We start from the raw sequence: 12,587 nt of genomic DNA, 5'->3' as shown, positions 1-12,587 counted from the left end.
TACCATTCAATCTGTGCATAGCTAGTTGATTTGATTTGGCATTGAATTTGATTATATCAATTCTAAAATAAACATTTTGATTACCAGACAATGATTTAAAGAATCTAAAAATGTATTTGAATCTGATTATCTTTCATTTAAAGGGATTTTCTAAGTTGATTACTTATCAAGAGATTGTGAATATAGTTGATGCGTTTCTACTATAAATTTTATATGTACATTGTAAGTCCATTTTTACCTTTGAAACAAAACATAGACTCTGGTGGGACTCAAAAACCCACAACCTTTGAAAAACTACAAACTACTACAAGTCCAATGCACTATCCATTGCGCCACAGAGCCATGTCTATTTAGCTAAAACTATTATCTAATATACAGTACATTTGTAATATACATTGTAAGTACATTTTTACCTTTGAAACAAAACATCGACTCTGGTGGGACTCGAACCCACAACCTTTGAATAACTGCAAACTACTAGAAGTCCAATGCGCTATCCATTGCGCCACAGAGCCATGTATTTTTCGCGTATACTATTGTCTAATATACAGTACATTTGTTATATACATTGTAAGTACATTTTTACTTTTGAAACAAAACATCGACTCTGGTGGGACTCGAACCCACAACCTTTGAATAACTGCAAACTACTAGAAGTCCAATGCGCTATCCATTGCGCCACAGAGCCATGTATTTTTCACGTAAAATATTGTCTAATATACAGTACATTTGTTATATACATTGTAAGTACATTTTTACCTTTGAAACAAAACATCGACTCTGGTGGGACTCGAACCCACAACCTTTGAATAACTGCAAACTACTAGAAGTCCAATGCGCTATCCATTGCGCCACAAAGCCATTTATTTTTAATATAAACTATTGTCTAATATACAGTAAATTTGTTATATACATTGTAAGTACATTTTTACCTTTGAAACAAAACATCGACTCTGGTGGGACTCGAACCCACAACCTTTGAATAACTACAACCTTCTAGAAGTCCAATGCGCTATCCATTGCGAAACAGAGCCACTGATGTCTACCTAGTTTTCATTTTTTTATTGATTAATATTTGGTATCCTGATTGTGTGATGTGCAAGCAAATGTCGGGACATTTGCACTATGTGGGATAGAGTAAATGTTTATTGCAAATCAAGATAAAAACCTGATTTTTAAAAAAATATTTACATAGATATTGGACTGTTTACCAATTAAGATATTCTTCTTACTTTCTACTATAATTATATGGTGGTAACAGGTGTCAGATAATTGCCGCATTTCTCCAAAATGCAACAGTCATGTCTTAGTCTACCTCCTGCTGATTTCAATTCTGGTCCTATTTCAGGTTTTTATCAAATATGTAAGTCCTTTGTGATACCCATTTGTGGAGTATAAGTAAAAATAAGTTTGTTTATCATTTTTAAATGAAAATACCATTCAATCTGTGCATAGCTAGTTGATTTGATTTGGCATAGAATTTGATTATATCAATTCTAAAATAAACATTTTGATTACCAGACAATGATTTAAAGAATCTAAAAATGTATTTGAATCTGATTATCTTTCATTTAAAGGGATTTTCTAAGTTGATTACTTATCAAGAGATTGTGAATATAGTTGATGCGTTTCTACTATAAATTTTATATGTACATTGTAAGTCCATTTTTACCTTTGAAACAAAACATAGACTCTGGTGGGACTCAAAAACCCACAACCTTTGAAAAACTACAAACTACTACAAGTCCAATGCACTATCCATTGCACCACAGAGCCATGTCTATTTAGCTTAAACTATTATCTAATATACAGTACATTTGTAATATACATTGTAAGTACATTTTTACCTTTGAAACAAAACATCGACTCTGGTGGGACTCGAACCCACGACCTTTGAATAAGTGCAACCTTCTAGATGTCCAATGCGCTATCCATTGCGCCACAGAGCCATGTATTTTTCACGTAAACTATTATCTAATATACAGTACATTTGTTATATACAATGTAAGTACATTTTTACCTTTGAAACAAAACATCGACTCTGGTGGGACTCGAACCCACAACCTTTGAATAACTGCCAACTACTAGAAGTCCAATGCGCTATCCATTGCGCCACAGAGCCATGTATTTTTCGCGTCAACTATTGTCTAATATACAGTACATTTGTTATATACAGTGTAAGTACATTTTTACCTTTGAAACAAAACATCGACTCTGGTGGGATTCGAACCCACAACCTTTGAATATCTACAACCTTCTAGAAGTCCAATGCGCTATCCATTGCGCCACAGAGCCATGTTTTTTTCACATAAACTATTATCTAATATACAGTACATTTGTTATATACAATGTAAGTACATTTTTACCTTTGAAACAAAACATCGACTCGGGTGGGACTCGAACCCACAACCTTTGAATAACTGCAAACTACTAGAAGTCCAATGCGCTATCCATTGCGCCACAGAGCCAAGTATTTTTCATGTAAACTATTGTCTAATATACATTACATTTGTCATATACATTGTAAGTACATTTTTAACTTTGAAACAAAACATCGACTCTGGTGGGACTCGAACCCACAACCTTTGAATAACTGCAAACTACTAGAAGTCCAATGCGCTATCCATTGCGCCACAGAGCCATGTATTTTTCACGTAAACTATTGTCTAATATACAGTACATTTGTTATATACATTGTAAGTACATTTTTACCTTTGAAACAAAACATCGACTCTGGTGGGACTCGAACCCACAACCTTTGAATAACTGCCAACTACTAGAAGTCCAATGCGCTATCCATTGCGCCACAGAGCCATGTATTTTTCGCGTCAACTATTGTCTAATATACAGTACATTTGTTATATACAGTGTAAGTACATTTTTACCTTTGAAACAAAACATTGACTCTGGTGGGACTCGAACCCACAACCTTTGAATAACTACAACCTTCTAGAAGTCCAATGCGCTATCCATTGCGCCACAGAGCCATGTATTTTTCACGTAAACTATTATCTAATATACAGTACATTTGTTATATACAATGTAAGTACATTTTTACCTTTGAAACAAAACATCGACTCTGGTGGGACTCGAACCCACAACCTTTGAATAACTGCCAACTACTAGAAGTCCAATGCGCTATCCATTGCGCCACAGAGCCATGTATTTTTCGCGTATACTATTGTCTAATATACAGTACATTTGTTATATACATTGTAAGTACATTTTTACCTTTGAAACAAAACATCGACTCTGGTGGGACTCGAACCCACAACCTTTGAATAACTGCAAACTACTAGAAGTCCAATGCGCTATCCATTGCGCCACAGAGCCATGTATTTTTCATGTAAACTATTGTCTAATATACAGTAAATTTGTTATATACATTGTAAGTACATTTTTACCTTTGAAACAAAACATCGACTCTGGTGGGACTCGAACCCACAACCTTTGAATAACTACAACCTTCTAGAAGTCCAATGCGCTATCCATTGCGAAACAGAGCCACTGATGTCTACCTAGTTTTCATTTTTTTATTGATTAATATTTGGTATCCTGATTGTGTGATGTGCAAGCAAATGTCGGGACATTTGCACTATGTGGGATAGAGTAAATGTTTATTGCAAATCAAGATAAAAACCTGATTTTTAAAAAAATATTTACATAGATATTGGACTGTTTACCAATTAAGATATTCTTCTTACTTTCTACTATAATTATATGGTGGTAACAGGTGTCAGATAATTGCCGCATTTCTCCAAAATGCAACAGTCATGTCTTAGTCTACCTCCTGCTGATTTCAATTCTGGTCCTATTTCAGGTTTTTATCAAATATGTAAGTCCTTTGTGATACCCATTTGTGGAGTATAAGTAAAAATAAGTTTGTTTATCATTTTTAAATGAAAATACCATTCAATCTGTGCATAGCTAGTTGATTTGATTTGGCATAGAATTTGATTATATCAATTCTAAAATAAACATTTTGATTACCAGACAATGATTTAAAGAATCTAAAAATGTATTTGAATCTGATTATCTTTCATTTAAAGGGATTTTCTAAGTTGATTACTTATCAAGAGATTGTGAATATAGTTGATGCGTTTCTACTATAAATTTTATATGTACATTGTAAGTCCATTTTTACCTTTGAAACAAAACATAGACTCTGGTGGGACTCAAAAACCCACAACCTTTGAAAAACTACAAACTACTACAAGTCCAATGCACTATCCATTGCACCACAGAGCCATGTCTATTTAGCTTAAACTATTATCTAATATACAGTACATTTGTAATATACATTGTAAGTACATTTTTACCTTTGAAACAAAACATCGACTCTGGTGGGACTCGAACCCACGACCTTTGAATAAGTGCAACCTTCTAGATGTCCAATGCGCTATCCATTGCGCCACAGAGCCATGTATTTTTCACGTAAACTATTATCTAATATACAGTACATTTGTTATATACAATGTAAGTACATTTTTACCTTTGAAACAAAACATCGACTCTGGTGGGACTCGAACCCACAACCTTTGAATAACTGCCAACTACTAGAAGTCCAATGCGCTATCCATTGCGCCACAGAGCCATGTATTTTTCGCGTCAACTATTGTCTAATATACAGTACATTTGTTATATACAGTGTAAGTACATTTTTACCTTTGAAACAAAACATCGACTCTGGTGGGATTCGAACCCACAACCTTTGAATATCTACAACCTTCTAGAAGTCCAATGCGCTATCCATTGCGCCACAGAGCCATGTTTTTTTCACATAAACTATTATCTAATATACAGTACATTTGTTATATACAATGTAAGTACATTTTTACCTTTGAAACAAAACATCGACTCGGGTGGGACTCGAACCCACAACCTTTGAATAACTGCAAACTACTAGAAGTCCAATGCGCTATCCATTGCGCCACAGAGCCAAGTATTTTTCATGTAAACTATTGTCTAATATACATTACATTTGTCATATACATTGTAAGTACATTTTTAACTTTGAAACAAAACATCGACTCTGGTGGGACTCGAACCCACAACCTTTGAATAACTGCAAACTACTAGAAGTCCAATGCGCTATCCATTGCGCCACAGAGCCATGTATTTTTCACGTAAACTATTGTCTAATATACAGTACATTTGTTATATACATTGTAAGTACATTTTTACCTTTGAAACAAAACATCGACTCTGGTGGGACTCGAACCCACAACCTTTGAATAACTGCCAACTACTAGAAGTCCAATGCGCTATCCATTGCGCCACAGAGCCATGTATTTTTCGCGTCAACTATTGTCTAATATACAGTACATTTGTTATATACAGTGTAAGTACATTTTTACCTTTGAAACAAAACATTGACTCTGGTGGGACTCGAACCCACAACCTTTGAATAACTACAACCTTCTAGAAGTCCAATGCGCTATCCATTGCGCCACAGAGCCATGTATTTTTCACGTAAACTATTATCTAATATACAGTACATTTGTTATATACAATGTAAGTACATTTTTACCTTTGAAACAAAACATCGACTCTGGTGGGACTCGAACCCACAACCTTTGAATAACTGCCAACTACTAGAAGTCCAATGCGCTATCCATTGCGCCACAGAGCCATGTATTTTTCGCGTATACTATTGTCTAATATACAGTACATTTGTTATATACATTGTAAGTACATTTTTACCTTTGAAACAAAACATCGACTCTGGTGGGACTCGAACCCACAACCTTTGAATAACTGCAAACTACTAGAAGTCCAATGCGCTATCCATTGCGCCACAGAGCCATGTATTTTTCATGTAAACTATTGTCTAATATACAGTACATTTGTTATATACATTGTAAGTACATTTTTACCATTGAAACAAAACGTCGACTCTGGTGGGACTCGAACCCACAACCTTTGAATAACTGCAAACTACTAGAAGTCCAATGCGCTATCCATTGCGCCACAGAGCCATGTATTTTTCACGTAAACTATTGTCTAATATACAGTACATTTGTTATATACATTGTAAGTACATTTTTACCTTTGAAACAAAACATCAACTCTGGTGGGACTCGAACCCACAACCTTTGAATAACTACAACCTTCTAGAAGTCCAATGCGCTATCCATTGCAAAACAGAGCCACTGATGTCTACCTAGATTTCATTTTTTTATTGATTAATATTTGGTATCCTGATTGTGTGATGTGCAAGCAAATGTCGGGACATTTGCACTATGTGGGATAGAGTAAATGTTTATTGCAAATCAAGATAAAAACCTGATTTTTAAAAAAATATTTACATAGATATTGGACTGTTTACCAATTAAGATATTCTTCTTACTTTCTACTATAATTATATGGTGGTAACAGGTGTCAGATAATTGCCGCATTTCTCCAAAATGCAACAGTCATGTCTAAGTCTACCTCCTGCTAATTTCAATTCTGGTCCTATTTCAGGTTTTTATCAAATATGTAAGTCCTTTGTGATACCCATTTGTGGAGTATAAGTAAAAATAAGTTTGTTTATCATTTTTAAATGAAAATACCATTCAATCTGTGCATAGCTACTTGATTTGATTTGGCATCGAATTTGATTATATCAATTCTAAAATAAACATTTTGATTACCAGACAATGATTTAAAGAATCTAAAAATGTATTTGAATCTGATTATCTTTCATTTAAAGGGATTTTCTAAGTTGATTACTTATCAAGAGATTGTGAATATAGTTGATGCGTTTCTACTATAAATTTTATTTGTACAATGTAAGTCCATTTTTACCTTTGAAACAAAACATAGACTCTGGTGGGACTCAAAAACCCACAACCTTTGAAAAACTACAAACTACTACAAGTCCAATGCACTATCCATTGCGCCACAGAGCCATGCCTATTTAGCTAAAACTATTATCTAATATACAGTACATTTGTAATATACATTGTAAGTACATTTTTACCTTTGAAACAAAACATCGACTCTGGTGGGACTCGAACCCACAACCTTTGAATAACTGCAAACTACTAGAAGTCCAATGCGCTATCCATTGCGCCACAGAGCCATGTATTTTTCGCGTATACTATTGTCTAATATACAGTACATTTGTTATATACATTGTAAGTACATTTTTACCTTTGAAACAAAACATCGACTCTGGTGGGACTCGAACCCACAACCTTTGAATAACTGCAAACTACTAGAAGTCCAATGCGCTATCCATTGCGCCACAGAGCCATGTATTTTCACGTAAACTATTGTCTAATATACAGTACATTTGTTATATACATTGTAAGTAAATTTTTACCTTTGAAACAAAACATCGACTCTGGTGGGACTCGAACCCACAACCTTTGAATAACTACAACCTTCTAGAAGTCCAATGCGCTATCAATTGCAAAACAGAGCCACTGATGTCTACCTAGTTTTCATTTTTTTATTGATTAATATTTGGTATCCTGATTGTGTGATGTGCAAGCAAATGTCGGGACATTTGCACTATGTGGGATAGAGTAAATGTTTATTGCAAATCAAGATAAAAACCTGATTTTTAAAAAAATATTTACATAGATATTGGACTGTTTACCAATTAAGATATTCTTCTTACTTTCTACTATAATTATATGGTGGTAACAGGTGTCAGATAATTGCCGCATTTCTCCAAAATGCAACAGTCATGTCTAAGTCTACCTCCTGCTGATTTCAATTCTGGTCCTATTTCAGGTTTTTATCAAATATGTAAGTCCTTTGTGATACCCATTTGTGGAGTATAAGTAAAAATAAGTTTGTTTATCATTTTTAAATGAAAATACCATTCAATCTGTGCATAGCTAGTTGATTTGATTTGGCATTGAATTTGATTATATCAATTCTAAAATAAACATTTTGATTACCAGACAATGATTTAAAGAATCTAAAAATGTATTTGAATCTGATTATCTTTCATTTAAAGGGATTTTCTAAGTTGATTACTTATCAAGAGATTGTGAATATAGTTGATGCGTTTCTACTATAAATTTTATATGTACATTGTAAGTCCATTTTTACCTTTGAAACAAAACATAGACTCTGGTGGGACTCAAAAACCCACAACCTTTGAAAAACTACAAACTACTACAAGTCCAATGCACTATCCATTGCGCCACAGAGCCATGTCTATTTAGCTAAAACTATTATCTAATATACAGTACATTTGTAATATACATTGTAAGTACATTTTTACCTTTGAAACAAAACATCGACTCTGGTGGGACTCGAACCCACAACCTTTGAATAACTGCAAACTACTAGAAGTCCAATGCGCTATCCATTGCGCCACAGAGCCATGTATTTTTCGCGTATACTATTGTCTAATATACAGTACATTTGTTATATACATTGTAAGTACATTTTTACCTTTGAAACAAAACATCGATTCTGGTGGGACTCGAACCCACAACCTTTGAATAACTGCAAACTACTAGAAGTCCAATGCGCTATCCATTGCGCCACAGAGCCATGTATTTTTCACGTAAAATATTGTCTAATATACAGTACATTTGTTATATACATTGTAAGTACATTTTTACCTTTGAAACAAAACATCGACTCTGGTGGGACTCGAACCCACAACCTTTGAATAACTGCAAACTACTAGAAGTCCAATGCGCTATCCATTGCGCCACAGAGCCATGTATTTTTCATATAAACTATTGTCTAATATACAGTACATTTGTTATATACATTGTAAGTACATTTTTACCTTTGAAACAAAACATCGACTCTGGTGGGACTCGAACCCACAACCTTTGAATAACTACAACCTTCTAGAAGTCCAATGCGCTATCCATTGCGAAACAGAGCCACTGATGTCTACCTAGTTTTCATTTTTTTATTGATTAATATTTGGTATCCTGATTGTGTGATGTGCAAGCAAATGTCGGGACATTTGCACTATGTGGGATAGAGTAAATGTTTATTGCAAATCAAGATAAAAACCTGATTTTTAAAAAAATATTTACATAGATATTGGACTGTTTACCAATTAAGATATTCTTCTTACTTTCTACTATAATTATATGGTGGTAACAGGTGTCAGATAATTGCCGCATTTCTCCAAAATGCAACAGTCATGTCTAAGTCTACCTCCTGCTGATTTCAATTCTGGTCCTATTTCAGGTTTTTATCAAATATGTAAGTCCTTTGTGATACCCATTTGTGGAGTATAAGTAAAAATAAGTTTGTTTATCATTTTTAAATGAAAATACCATTCAATCTGTGCATAGCTAGTTGATTTGATTTGGCATAGAATTTGATTATATCAATTCTAAAATAAACATTTTGATTACCAGACAATGATTTAAAGAATCTAAAAATGTATTTGAATCTGATTATCTTTCATTTAAAGGGATTTTCTAAGTTGATTACTTATCAAGAGATTGTGAATATAGTTGATGCGTTTCTACTATAAATTTTATATGTACATTGTAAGTCCATTTTTACCTTTGAAACAAAACATAGACTCTGGTGGGACTCAAAAACCCACAACCTTTGAAAAACTACAAACTACTACAAGTCCAATGCACTATCCATTGCACCACAGAGCCATGTCTATTTAGCTTAAACTATTATCTAATATACAGTACATTTGTAATATACATTGTAAGTACATTTTTACCTTTGAAACAAAACATCGACTCTGGTGGGACTCGAACCCACAACCTTTGAATAACTGCCAACTACTAGAAGTCCAATGCGCTATCCATTGCGCCACAGAGCCATGTATTTTTCGCGTCAACTATTGTCTAATATACAGGACATTTGTTATATACAGTGTAAGTACATTTTTACCTTTGAAACAAAACATCGACTCTGGTGGGACTCGAACCCACAACCTTTGAATAACTACAACCTTCTAGAAGTCCAATGCGCTATCCATTGCTCCACAGAGCCATGTATTTTTCACGTAAACTATTATCTAATATACAGTACATTTGTTATATACAATGTAAGTACATTTTTACCTTTGAAACAAAACATCGACTCGGGTGGGCCTCGAACCCACAACCTTTGAATAACTGCAAACTACTAGAAGTCCAATGCGCTATCCATTGCGCCACAGAGCCATGTATTTTTCACGTATACTATTGTCTAATATACAGTACATTTGTTATATACATTGTAAGTACATTTTTACCTTTGAAACAAAACATCGACTCTGGTGGGACTCGAACCCACAACCTTTGAATAACTGCAAACTACTAGAAGTCCAATGCGCTATCCATTGCGCCACAGAGCCATGTATTTTTCACGTAAACTATTGTCTAATATACAGTACATTTGTTATATACATTGTAAGTACATTTTTACCTTTGAAACAAAACATCAACTCTGGTGGGACTCGAACCCACAACCTTTGAATAACTACAACCTTCTAGAAGTCCAATGCGCTATCCATTGCGAATGTCTACCTAGTTTTCATTTTTTTATTGATTAATATTTGGTATCCTGATTGTGTGATGTGCAAGCAAATGTCGGGACATTTGCACTATGTGTGATAGAGTAAATGTTTATTGCAAATCAAGATAAAAACCTGATTTTTAAAAAAATATTTACATAGATATTGGACTGTTTACCAATTAAGATATTCTTCTTACTTTCTACTATAATTATATGGTGGTAACAGGTGTCAGATAATTGCCGCATTTCTCCAAAATGCAAAAGTCATGTCTAAGTCTACCTCCTGCTGATTTCAATTCTGGTCCTATTTCAGGTTTTTATCAAATATGTAAGTCCTTTGTGATACCCATTTGTGGAGTATAAGTAAAAATAAGTTTGTTTATCATTTTTAAATGAAAATACCATTCAATCTGTGCATAGCTAGTTGATTTGATTTGGCATCGAATTTGATTATATCAATTCTAAAATAAACATTTTGATTACCAGACAATGATTTAAAGAATCTAAAAATGTATTTGAATCTGATTATCTTTCATTTAAAGGGATTTTCTAAGTTGATTACTTATCAAGAGATTGTGAATATAGTTGATGCGTTTCTACTATAAATTTTATATGTACATTGTAAGTCCATTTTTACCTTTGAAACAAAACATAGACTCTGGTGGGACTCAAAAACCCACAACCTTTGAAAAACTACAATCTACTACAAGTCCAATGCACTATCCATTGCGCCACAGAGCCATGTCTATTTAGCTTAAACTATTATCTAATATACAGTACATTTGTAATATACATTGTAAGTACATTTTTACCTTTGAAACAAAACATCGACTCTGGTGGGACTCGAACCCACAACCTTTGAATAACTGCAACCTTCTAGAAGTCCAATGCGCTATCCATTGCGCCAGAGAGCCATGTATTTTTCACATAAACTATTATCTAATATACAGTACATTTGTTATATACAATGTAAGTACATTTTTACCTTAGAAACAAAACATCGACTCTGGTGGGACTCGAACCCACAACCTTTGAATAACTGCAAACTACTAGAAGTCCAATGCGCTATCCATTGCGCCACAGAGCCATGTGTTTTTCGCGTAAACTATTGTCTAATATACAGTACATTTGTTATATACATTGTAGGTACATTTTTACCTTTGAAACAAAACATCGACTCTGGTGGGACTCGAACCCACAACCTTTGAATAACAACAACCTTCTAGAAGTCCAATGCGCTATCCATTGCGCCACAGAGCCATGTATTTTTCACGTAAACTATTATCTAATATACAGTACATTTGTTATATACAATAAAAGTACATTTTTACCTTTGAAACAAAACATCGACTCGGGTGGGACTCGAACCCACTACCTTTGAATAACTGCAAACTACTAGAAGTCCAATGCGCTATCCATTGCGCCACAGAGCCATGTATTTTTCCCGTAAACTATTGTCTAATATACAGTACATTTGTCATATACATTGTAAGTACATTTTTACCTTTGAAACAAAACATCGACTCTGGTGGGACTCGAACCCACAACCTTTGAATAACTGCAAACTACTAGAAGTCCAATGCGCTATCCATTGCGCCACAGAGCCATGTATTTTTCACGAAAACTATTGTCTAATATACAGTACATTTGTTATATACATTGTAAGTACATTTTTACCTTTGAAACAAAACATCGACTCTGGTGGAACTCGAACCCACAACCTTTGAATAACTACAACCTTCTAGAAGTCCAATGCGCTATCCATTGCGAAACAGAGCCACTGATGTCTACCTAGCTTTCATTTTTTTATTGATTAATATTTGGTATCCTGATTGTGTGATGTGCAAGCAAATGTCGGGACATTTGCACTATGTGTGATAGAGTAAATGTTTATTGCAAATCAAGATAAAAACCTGATTTTTAAAAAAATATTTACATAGATATTGGACTGTTTACCAATTAAGATATTCTTCTTACTTTCTACTATAATTATATGGTGGTAACAGGTGTCAGATAATTGCCGCATTTCTCCAAAATGCAACAGTCATGTCTAAGTCTACCTCCTGCTGATTTCAATTCTGGTCCTATTTCAGGTTTTTATCAAATATGTAAATCCTTTGTGATACCCATTTGTGGAGTATAAGTAA

General features: G+C 34.1%; 36 non-coding genes across 36 annotated transcripts; all 36 read right to left on the bottom strand.

Annotated features, from left to right (window-relative positions):
• Positions 1-429: 429 nt before the first annotated feature.
• TRNAR-UCU (transfer RNA arginine (anticodon UCU)) lies at positions 430-515 on the bottom strand. Its single transcript is given in 2 exon segments — positions 430-465; positions 479-515. It is a non-coding gene; the product is annotated as a tRNA-Arg (tRNA).
• Positions 516-602: 87 nt separating this feature from the next.
• Positions 603-688, bottom strand: TRNAR-UCU (transfer RNA arginine (anticodon UCU)). Its single transcript is given in 2 exon segments — positions 603-638; positions 652-688. It is a non-coding gene; the product is annotated as a tRNA-Arg (tRNA).
• Positions 689-775: 87 nt separating this feature from the next.
• TRNAR-UCU (transfer RNA arginine (anticodon UCU)) lies at positions 776-861 on the bottom strand. The gene is given in 2 exon segments: positions 776-811; positions 825-861. It is a non-coding gene; the product is annotated as a tRNA-Arg (tRNA).
• A 1,002-nt stretch (positions 862-1,863) lies between these two features.
• Positions 1,864-1,949, bottom strand: TRNAR-UCU (transfer RNA arginine (anticodon UCU)). Its single transcript is given in 2 exon segments — positions 1,864-1,899; positions 1,913-1,949. It is a non-coding gene; the product is annotated as a tRNA-Arg (tRNA).
• Positions 1,950-2,036: 87 nt separating this feature from the next.
• Positions 2,037-2,122, bottom strand: TRNAR-UCU (transfer RNA arginine (anticodon UCU)). Its single transcript is given in 2 exon segments — positions 2,037-2,072; positions 2,086-2,122. It is a non-coding gene; the product is annotated as a tRNA-Arg (tRNA).
• An 87-nt stretch (positions 2,123-2,209) lies between these two features.
• On the bottom strand, positions 2,210-2,295 carry TRNAR-UCU (transfer RNA arginine (anticodon UCU)). Its single transcript is given in 2 exon segments — positions 2,210-2,245; positions 2,259-2,295. It is a non-coding gene; the product is annotated as a tRNA-Arg (tRNA).
• An 87-nt stretch (positions 2,296-2,382) lies between these two features.
• TRNAR-UCU (transfer RNA arginine (anticodon UCU)) lies at positions 2,383-2,468 on the bottom strand. The gene is given in 2 exon segments: positions 2,383-2,418; positions 2,432-2,468. It is a non-coding gene; the product is annotated as a tRNA-Arg (tRNA).
• Positions 2,469-2,555: 87 nt separating this feature from the next.
• Positions 2,556-2,641, bottom strand: TRNAR-UCU (transfer RNA arginine (anticodon UCU)). Its single transcript is given in 2 exon segments — positions 2,556-2,591; positions 2,605-2,641. It is a non-coding gene; the product is annotated as a tRNA-Arg (tRNA).
• An 87-nt stretch (positions 2,642-2,728) lies between these two features.
• On the bottom strand, positions 2,729-2,814 carry TRNAR-UCU (transfer RNA arginine (anticodon UCU)). The gene is given in 2 exon segments: positions 2,729-2,764; positions 2,778-2,814. It is a non-coding gene; the product is annotated as a tRNA-Arg (tRNA).
• Positions 2,815-2,901: 87 nt separating this feature from the next.
• On the bottom strand, positions 2,902-2,987 carry TRNAR-UCU (transfer RNA arginine (anticodon UCU)). The gene is given in 2 exon segments: positions 2,902-2,937; positions 2,951-2,987. It is a non-coding gene; the product is annotated as a tRNA-Arg (tRNA).
• An 87-nt stretch (positions 2,988-3,074) lies between these two features.
• Positions 3,075-3,160, bottom strand: TRNAR-UCU (transfer RNA arginine (anticodon UCU)). Its single transcript is given in 2 exon segments — positions 3,075-3,110; positions 3,124-3,160. It is a non-coding gene; the product is annotated as a tRNA-Arg (tRNA).
• An 87-nt stretch (positions 3,161-3,247) lies between these two features.
• TRNAR-UCU (transfer RNA arginine (anticodon UCU)) lies at positions 3,248-3,333 on the bottom strand. Its single transcript is given in 2 exon segments — positions 3,248-3,283; positions 3,297-3,333. It is a non-coding gene; the product is annotated as a tRNA-Arg (tRNA).
• Positions 3,334-4,335: 1,002 nt separating this feature from the next.
• Positions 4,336-4,421, bottom strand: TRNAR-UCU (transfer RNA arginine (anticodon UCU)). Its single transcript is given in 2 exon segments — positions 4,336-4,371; positions 4,385-4,421. It is a non-coding gene; the product is annotated as a tRNA-Arg (tRNA).
• An 87-nt stretch (positions 4,422-4,508) lies between these two features.
• TRNAR-UCU (transfer RNA arginine (anticodon UCU)) lies at positions 4,509-4,594 on the bottom strand. Its single transcript is given in 2 exon segments — positions 4,509-4,544; positions 4,558-4,594. It is a non-coding gene; the product is annotated as a tRNA-Arg (tRNA).
• Positions 4,595-4,681: 87 nt separating this feature from the next.
• Positions 4,682-4,767, bottom strand: TRNAR-UCU (transfer RNA arginine (anticodon UCU)). Its single transcript is given in 2 exon segments — positions 4,682-4,717; positions 4,731-4,767. It is a non-coding gene; the product is annotated as a tRNA-Arg (tRNA).
• An 87-nt stretch (positions 4,768-4,854) lies between these two features.
• TRNAR-UCU (transfer RNA arginine (anticodon UCU)) lies at positions 4,855-4,940 on the bottom strand. The gene is given in 2 exon segments: positions 4,855-4,890; positions 4,904-4,940. It is a non-coding gene; the product is annotated as a tRNA-Arg (tRNA).
• An 87-nt stretch (positions 4,941-5,027) lies between these two features.
• Positions 5,028-5,113, bottom strand: TRNAR-UCU (transfer RNA arginine (anticodon UCU)). The gene is given in 2 exon segments: positions 5,028-5,063; positions 5,077-5,113. It is a non-coding gene; the product is annotated as a tRNA-Arg (tRNA).
• Positions 5,114-5,200: 87 nt separating this feature from the next.
• TRNAR-UCU (transfer RNA arginine (anticodon UCU)) lies at positions 5,201-5,286 on the bottom strand. Its single transcript is given in 2 exon segments — positions 5,201-5,236; positions 5,250-5,286. It is a non-coding gene; the product is annotated as a tRNA-Arg (tRNA).
• An 87-nt stretch (positions 5,287-5,373) lies between these two features.
• Positions 5,374-5,459, bottom strand: TRNAR-UCU (transfer RNA arginine (anticodon UCU)). The gene is given in 2 exon segments: positions 5,374-5,409; positions 5,423-5,459. It is a non-coding gene; the product is annotated as a tRNA-Arg (tRNA).
• Positions 5,460-5,546: 87 nt separating this feature from the next.
• Positions 5,547-5,632, bottom strand: TRNAR-UCU (transfer RNA arginine (anticodon UCU)). The gene is given in 2 exon segments: positions 5,547-5,582; positions 5,596-5,632. It is a non-coding gene; the product is annotated as a tRNA-Arg (tRNA).
• Positions 5,633-5,719: 87 nt separating this feature from the next.
• On the bottom strand, positions 5,720-5,805 carry TRNAR-UCU (transfer RNA arginine (anticodon UCU)). Its single transcript is given in 2 exon segments — positions 5,720-5,755; positions 5,769-5,805. It is a non-coding gene; the product is annotated as a tRNA-Arg (tRNA).
• An 87-nt stretch (positions 5,806-5,892) lies between these two features.
• Positions 5,893-5,978, bottom strand: TRNAR-UCU (transfer RNA arginine (anticodon UCU)). The gene is given in 2 exon segments: positions 5,893-5,928; positions 5,942-5,978. It is a non-coding gene; the product is annotated as a tRNA-Arg (tRNA).
• A 1,002-nt stretch (positions 5,979-6,980) lies between these two features.
• On the bottom strand, positions 6,981-7,066 carry TRNAR-UCU (transfer RNA arginine (anticodon UCU)). The gene is given in 2 exon segments: positions 6,981-7,016; positions 7,030-7,066. It is a non-coding gene; the product is annotated as a tRNA-Arg (tRNA).
• An 87-nt stretch (positions 7,067-7,153) lies between these two features.
• On the bottom strand, positions 7,154-7,239 carry TRNAR-UCU (transfer RNA arginine (anticodon UCU)). Its single transcript is given in 2 exon segments — positions 7,154-7,189; positions 7,203-7,239. It is a non-coding gene; the product is annotated as a tRNA-Arg (tRNA).
• A 1,001-nt stretch (positions 7,240-8,240) lies between these two features.
• TRNAR-UCU (transfer RNA arginine (anticodon UCU)) lies at positions 8,241-8,326 on the bottom strand. The gene is given in 2 exon segments: positions 8,241-8,276; positions 8,290-8,326. It is a non-coding gene; the product is annotated as a tRNA-Arg (tRNA).
• An 87-nt stretch (positions 8,327-8,413) lies between these two features.
• Positions 8,414-8,499, bottom strand: TRNAR-UCU (transfer RNA arginine (anticodon UCU)). Its single transcript is given in 2 exon segments — positions 8,414-8,449; positions 8,463-8,499. It is a non-coding gene; the product is annotated as a tRNA-Arg (tRNA).
• Positions 8,500-8,586: 87 nt separating this feature from the next.
• TRNAR-UCU (transfer RNA arginine (anticodon UCU)) lies at positions 8,587-8,672 on the bottom strand. Its single transcript is given in 2 exon segments — positions 8,587-8,622; positions 8,636-8,672. It is a non-coding gene; the product is annotated as a tRNA-Arg (tRNA).
• Positions 8,673-9,674: 1,002 nt separating this feature from the next.
• TRNAR-UCU (transfer RNA arginine (anticodon UCU)) lies at positions 9,675-9,760 on the bottom strand. Its single transcript is given in 2 exon segments — positions 9,675-9,710; positions 9,724-9,760. It is a non-coding gene; the product is annotated as a tRNA-Arg (tRNA).
• Positions 9,761-9,847: 87 nt separating this feature from the next.
• On the bottom strand, positions 9,848-9,933 carry TRNAR-UCU (transfer RNA arginine (anticodon UCU)). The gene is given in 2 exon segments: positions 9,848-9,883; positions 9,897-9,933. It is a non-coding gene; the product is annotated as a tRNA-Arg (tRNA).
• An 87-nt stretch (positions 9,934-10,020) lies between these two features.
• Positions 10,021-10,106, bottom strand: TRNAR-UCU (transfer RNA arginine (anticodon UCU)). The gene is given in 2 exon segments: positions 10,021-10,056; positions 10,070-10,106. It is a non-coding gene; the product is annotated as a tRNA-Arg (tRNA).
• Positions 10,107-10,193: 87 nt separating this feature from the next.
• TRNAR-UCU (transfer RNA arginine (anticodon UCU)) lies at positions 10,194-10,279 on the bottom strand. The gene is given in 2 exon segments: positions 10,194-10,229; positions 10,243-10,279. It is a non-coding gene; the product is annotated as a tRNA-Arg (tRNA).
• A 989-nt stretch (positions 10,280-11,268) lies between these two features.
• TRNAR-UCU (transfer RNA arginine (anticodon UCU)) lies at positions 11,269-11,354 on the bottom strand. The gene is given in 2 exon segments: positions 11,269-11,304; positions 11,318-11,354. It is a non-coding gene; the product is annotated as a tRNA-Arg (tRNA).
• Positions 11,355-11,441: 87 nt separating this feature from the next.
• On the bottom strand, positions 11,442-11,527 carry TRNAR-UCU (transfer RNA arginine (anticodon UCU)). The gene is given in 2 exon segments: positions 11,442-11,477; positions 11,491-11,527. It is a non-coding gene; the product is annotated as a tRNA-Arg (tRNA).
• An 87-nt stretch (positions 11,528-11,614) lies between these two features.
• On the bottom strand, positions 11,615-11,700 carry TRNAR-UCU (transfer RNA arginine (anticodon UCU)). Its single transcript is given in 2 exon segments — positions 11,615-11,650; positions 11,664-11,700. It is a non-coding gene; the product is annotated as a tRNA-Arg (tRNA).
• An 87-nt stretch (positions 11,701-11,787) lies between these two features.
• On the bottom strand, positions 11,788-11,873 carry TRNAR-UCU (transfer RNA arginine (anticodon UCU)). Its single transcript is given in 2 exon segments — positions 11,788-11,823; positions 11,837-11,873. It is a non-coding gene; the product is annotated as a tRNA-Arg (tRNA).
• Positions 11,874-11,960: 87 nt separating this feature from the next.
• On the bottom strand, positions 11,961-12,046 carry TRNAR-UCU (transfer RNA arginine (anticodon UCU)). The gene is given in 2 exon segments: positions 11,961-11,996; positions 12,010-12,046. It is a non-coding gene; the product is annotated as a tRNA-Arg (tRNA).
• Between the last annotated feature and the right edge of the window lie 541 nt (positions 12,047-12,587).

Source organism: Crinia signifera, chromosome 3 (assembly GCF_055691185.1).
Source record: "Crinia signifera chromosome 3, ASM5569118v1, whole genome shotgun sequence".
NCBI lineage: Eukaryota > Metazoa > Chordata > Amphibia > Anura > Myobatrachidae > Crinia > Crinia signifera.
The sequence above is the reverse complement of the archived record's forward strand: the minus strand, read 5'-3'. Positions and strand labels throughout refer to the sequence as shown.